This window comes from Nicotiana tabacum, chromosome 10 (genome assembly GCF_000715075.1).
Source record: "Nicotiana tabacum cultivar K326 chromosome 10, ASM71507v2, whole genome shotgun sequence".
In the NCBI taxonomy this organism is placed as follows: Eukaryota; Viridiplantae; Streptophyta; class Magnoliopsida; order Solanales; family Solanaceae; genus Nicotiana; species Nicotiana tabacum.
Genome location: NC_134089.1, coordinates 61,141,029 through 61,147,101, shown reverse-complemented (window position 1 = coordinate 61,147,101; position 6,073 = coordinate 61,141,029).

Here is a 6,073-nt window from a genome sequence, read left to right as displayed (position 1 = left end):
TTTGACTACCCAATACAGAACAATTTTATAAATTGGAACTCTTTCTTTCTTTTTGCTATATGGTACATTTGGTTAAATAGGAATAGTAACAATCAAAACAACACTGAAATTCCTATTAATGGTGATCATATTATTGAAAAGGCTACTGAATTCAAACTCCTCATTGAAAAAAGTATAAACACTCCTAAAAAAATCCCATCAAAATTAGATGGCACAAACCACCAAAAGGATGGTTTAAACTAAATATTGATGCTAGTTTTAATAGTAATACACAAAAATATGGCCTGGGAGGTGTATTCAAGAATGCCAATGGACATTGGGTAGTGGGCTTTGGAAAATCATCCCATGCTAGCGGATCATTACAAGCAGAAATCAAGGCTCTACTAGAGGGTCTCAAACAACACAAGATTGGGGAATGTTCCCTCTTGAGATAGAGACAAATTCCATGGAGGTAATCCAATCAATCCAACAAGAAAATAGATTATATGATGACATTGTTAATAAATGCAGGTTGTTAATTCACTAGCAGAAGGAGATAACACTCCAACACGCATCAGGCAAGGGAATAGTATAGCTTATAAAATGGCAAAGAAGGCTGCTAATCAAACGAAGGGGAAAAAACTTTTGTTGAACCTCCATCTTATGTAAAATGTATTGTGAAAAGTGAACTAGTAGAACACTATGTTTTTGTGAAATTTCTATCTTATAAAGCTTGCAATACCCTAGAAAGCGTAGGAAATCAAAGTTTCCTTAGTGACACCAAGTATGCAATTCATATACTGAACGCTACTTAGTTATTAATATATATATTTCCTGTTTTCTCAAAAAAGAAGTTGTCATTTCATGTTCTACTTTCCATTGTCGAGGTCACTCTTACATGCATTTAGTTCTTGTCACATGCTAATCTTTCCATTGTGGATTTATTCTCATACATTTAGTTGTAGTTGCTATTTCATTCTATATCTTCCATTGTTAAATTTATGTTATGCACTAGAATTTGAAGTTGTCATTTCATGAAAATATCTTCATTGTTGAGTTGTTGAAGTTGTAGTTGTTGAGAGCTATCAATATGTTTGTGGTTGAAATTGTTGTTTATTGGAATAACTCTCCTTGTTGAGTTATTTCTCGTTCACTTTGTTGTTATTAAAATTCTTGTACATATTCTAGTTGAGCCATGGGCTATGTATTGTTGTAATATTGGTCTTGTTGATTTGTAAATGTTATGTCATATGGACACGTGAGGTGCGATTTGATTATTGTGTTGTATTATTGATACGCATGCGGAGGTATAAGGATGGATATTGAAATTCATGTGGTGATATAAGGTGGAATTTATACGCGTGTTGCTAATAAAGGAATTATTTGAAGCCATGCAGTGAGATAAGGGGGCTAAAATACGTGTAGCTATTTCGAAAAAAATATTTTTAAAATAAATTTAAAGCCCACGCGGTGATAAAAGATTATGATTTGTGAAATGGGGACATTTTTTTGTATATTCTAAATTGGAAAGGTTAGTTGATTTGAACGGTTATTGCATTGTTTTCCATAAGTTTATTTCACTCGTATTTTGATTGTATTTGATCATTGTTGCTTTATCATATGTTTTCTTCTTTTCGTCCTATATTTCCTTAATTTCTGCTGTTAGCTTGGTTTGATAAATTGCTTATTTGTCATTTTTTTTTCTGTTGTTAGATTATATTAATACTCTGCACAAGTTTTCTATGTCTAGTAGGTGTCTTGACATGACCTCTCCACTACTCTACCGAGGTTAGGCTTGATACTTATCGGGTATTGTTGTGGTATACTCATGATACGCTTCTGCACATTTTTGTGCAGATCCAGGTACTTCCGCTCGTGTCGGATGCCAGTGATTTGGACTAGCTATTCTAGAGACTTCAAGGTATACCTGTTTGACACTCGTAGGCCTTGGAGTCACCTTCTACCCCTGCCTTTTCTACTATTTATTTTCGCATCAAACAGTGTTGTATATTAGAGAGTCTTGTTGATACCCAATTTTTCCCATAATATTTTCAAAAACTATGCTTTGGCATCAATTCGTATTTTTATACAATTTTTGCATTTTAAAAATATTTTTAACTAATTTCTCCCAACATTTATTTTATAAAAACAATCACTATTTGCATAAAAATAGTTTTATAATAATTTTTGTGACTTAATTTTATTATTTGCATTTGTACCAAATTTCAATTATTGCATAAATAGTCACATTTATATTTTTAAAATGCAACTGTAATTACTTTGCAACTATGGCCTATGTATGCATTATTACATTATTTTATCGAAAAATAGCCTTTTATATTTTTTTATATTAAGTAATTATTTTAAAATATTTTCAGGCATAAAAATCATTTTTACAGCCTATTAGTTATTTTTAAAAATTGTTTTACCAATTAAATAGGATATTTAATAAATGACCCCCTACTTTCAAATTTAGCCTAATTAACTAGCCCAATTTTAACCCCTTATAAACCAGCCCAGAAACCCCAGGCCCAATACCTACATGCCCGACCCAATACCCCGACAAATCCTGGCCGTTGATCATTATGATCAACGGTCCAGATTCCCCCTTACCTAAAATATACCAGCCTATACTCCCCCAAACTCTAATCATTCTAACACCCCTCCCCGCCGTCATCTGATCCTCTCTTCTCTCAAAAGCTCTCAAGTCCTAACCCTAACTCACCCTCATCGCCGCTCATCTGCTGCCGTTCATGGTGATTCCTCACTACCATCAGACCTCTAATGGCCTCTCTTTTGTTGGTATTGCCATCTCTAAGGTCCTCGAGGGACCAGTGTCAGTCCATTTATACATATGGCCCTTTCTTGCCTATTTCAGGCTGTTCCGGTTCGATTTCGAGTAAGATCTTCCTATGTCGCCTTAGATTTATGGATTTCTAAACCTACTTCTCCTTCTCTGTGTTGTTCTTATCGAAACCCTAATTTCTTCCTTCTGAACTTCTTAGATCTATACAGATCTGAGATGGTTTGGATCTATTTCACATGAGTTTTACGAGAACCTTCTGATTTTCGAATGATTTTTCATTTTTCTAAACTAGGGTTCCCGAAAATTTCTTTCTCCAAAATGTTTGATAATTTTGAGTGTTTAATCTTCTATTTCTTATGTGTTTTAACCGATTTCGTAAAGGTTTTCTTTAACACTAACTGGTTTATGCTAAAAACCCCAATTTTTTTTTGACATTTTTGTTTGGTTTCTGAGTTACTTGTGTACTGACTTTGTCCTATGCTTTGGTTTTTGTGATTTTTCTTTTGCTTAATTCGATGTCTTGTGATTTTTATCCTAATGTGCCTCTACTAAGGTTCTTGGTTAGACTTTTCTACTGATTCTATATGTCTATATTCATTCTGGCTATTCATGGTAAACCTATATTTCTCTCCTTAAATCAGTGTTGATTTGAATTCTTTATTTATCATTTTGTTTCAACCTATGTGTTGAGTCCCGACTATTCCTTTCTTGCCTTATTTTGTCTGCGATATTTGCTGACTCTTTACATAATTTTTTCCTTAATTAAACCCTTAACTATTTTCATTCTGAAGTTTTTTAGTTTGGTTTGATTTGAATGCCTTTCCTTGATAAGGCCTTTGATTCTTACTTCTTTACTTAGTCTGATTGAACTTCTTGCGTTAATTAGTTTTCTTGCCTTATTTGAATCAACAGTATTACTTGCTGATTCTTACTAATTGCTTCCTTAATTGAACTTCTGTTCATTCACCCCTAATTACCTACTCTGTACCTAAGTCTTACTTGATTTCTTTCCTTAAATATCTATCCTGCTCTTTACCCTTGATTGATTATCCCTTGATTAAGGGGAAGATTTTACTGATTTCACGTGTGTGACTGATTCTGTAAATTTTCCTAATTGCTACATAATTGATTCTTTACCTTATTTTGTTTAACTCTTGATTACTATATATGCCCTTACCTATTCTCATTTCTAGACACGAGCATTAGTTAAAAAATTACCACTTTTTACACTCTAAAAAAGGCTCTTTCTACTCTCTCTACTATGTATGATCTTTGTTATTCTAGCCGGCTGCAAGCCAAGACTGGAAATTACACAATACCTGTCTCACATCTTGTGTTTTCTTTCATTAACTAGGTATGCTTCTGATTAATTTTAAGAATCTAAACCTATGTGTTTATTTACTGCCTTAGTTCATCTTATTTGAGTCCATTCCTGCTTCTGTTTACTGCTTACCTAGCATGCCAAATACTGCCTTATTCAAATATGTGATTAGCATGTTTTCACTCTACTTGCTTGTTTGCTATCTTGTTTAACATGTCTTACATGTGTAACTAGCATGTTTGACTGACTACTATTTATCTAGCATGCCTAAACTTTGCTTTTGTGTAATTAGCATGCCTATACTTGTTAATACTTGCCTAGCATGTCCATTTAAGTCCTTGCCTGTTCTGCCTTACTCCTGCTAAGTTAGCTAAGCTCCTTAGAGTGACTCTAGCTATGTTGTTTATATGTCCTCAACATGTTTCTGTTGTAATCTTTGCTTCATGACCTGCATTGTATCTAACCTACTAGTTCTGTAGAACCCCTTAAGAACTCTATGCATCCTGTTGTTTATGTGCCCCATTAAGGTGTATCCTATGTGTTCCCAACCCCTCTTTCCTTGTGTGGAAACTATTTGTCAAAGTATTTTCTAAAGCTGTTTGTTCTATGACTTGTGTTCTGATTGCAAATTATTTTTTATACTTTCCTCAAACTGTTTTATCACTAAATCACTACTGGTTTTCAGAAATTCTTTTCACCCCTAAGACCTTTCTTTATACTGTTTATCAAACTCTTTCAAACCATTATGCACTCTCACTTACTCTTAGATTACTAGGTCATGCCCCTCTGGTATGTGTACTGCTTAGAGACTCTTGAGATCTCTGTGAACTCTGGCATATCAGGGTTAGCACTTCCACACTGCACATAAATCAGTTCTTATTTGAGAAAGGTCTGGGTGTGAGCACTGCCCGGGATTCTTGAGGTCCTTAAGGAACTCTGACACACCTAGACTTGAAATTGGCTATGAAACTTTGGGCATTTGAGACTACTGAAGACTTGAAAATCACTTTGGGCCTACTTCAGTCTCCCTATAGCTTAATTTCTGTTCTATTTATGTAATTTTTATTCAATCATTGGTCTGTAATAATTAATTGTAAATAGATATTAGGGTGACTAGTGAAAAGGGAGGGTAGTTGTATATTGTGGGTAAAGTTGGGTAGATAACATGCCTATAGGGTCCATTTCGATTCAAATGTGTTTGTTAGATAATATGCCTATAGGATCTGCTTTGGTTCAAATAAATTCTGCTTGCTTTACTTTTTACATAATTAGAAGCCATGCCTATAGGGTCCTAAGTCAGCTTAATTATAGAAATCATGCCTATAGGACCTAAAATTATTTTATAGAAATCATGCATATAGGATCTAAAATCAGTCTTAGTTAGATCTAAAATTAGTTTAACTCTAACTCACGCCTGTAAGTTCTTAATCAGATTAACTAACATACTCATTTCTTTAATAATCCTCAACACTGCATTAAATAATATTACTAGAAAGCATGCATATAGGATCCAAATTGCCCGTTTAAAATTGTTTGCTGATTTACTGCATTCCTAATTAATGATTAGATACCATGCTCATAGGATATCACTATTATATGCCTAGGCAAGCCTGTAGGGCGACTAAAATTCTGCAAACTGTAAAACTACGCCTTGTTATTTATGACTGCTCGTATTCAACAGATTAAAATCTGTATGCAAACGGATAAAATTCTTTTACACTTTGGTCCTAACTTAATACTGCATATTTTCTGCTAGATATCCTATTCTAGGGCTTCTTTTAAATACTTGAAACTGTGTTTAAGACGTGCACTTGCTTGCTCTGTTTGTGGAGGTAAAACTTGAGCTTTGAATTGCTCTCTTTTAGTCCAATATTAATTGTTTTGATTTTCGCCTAGATTTTTCTCCTTTAAGTACCTTAGGATGGTCTAGAACTACCCAAACTAGCGGTCCTAAATACCTCCAGGCC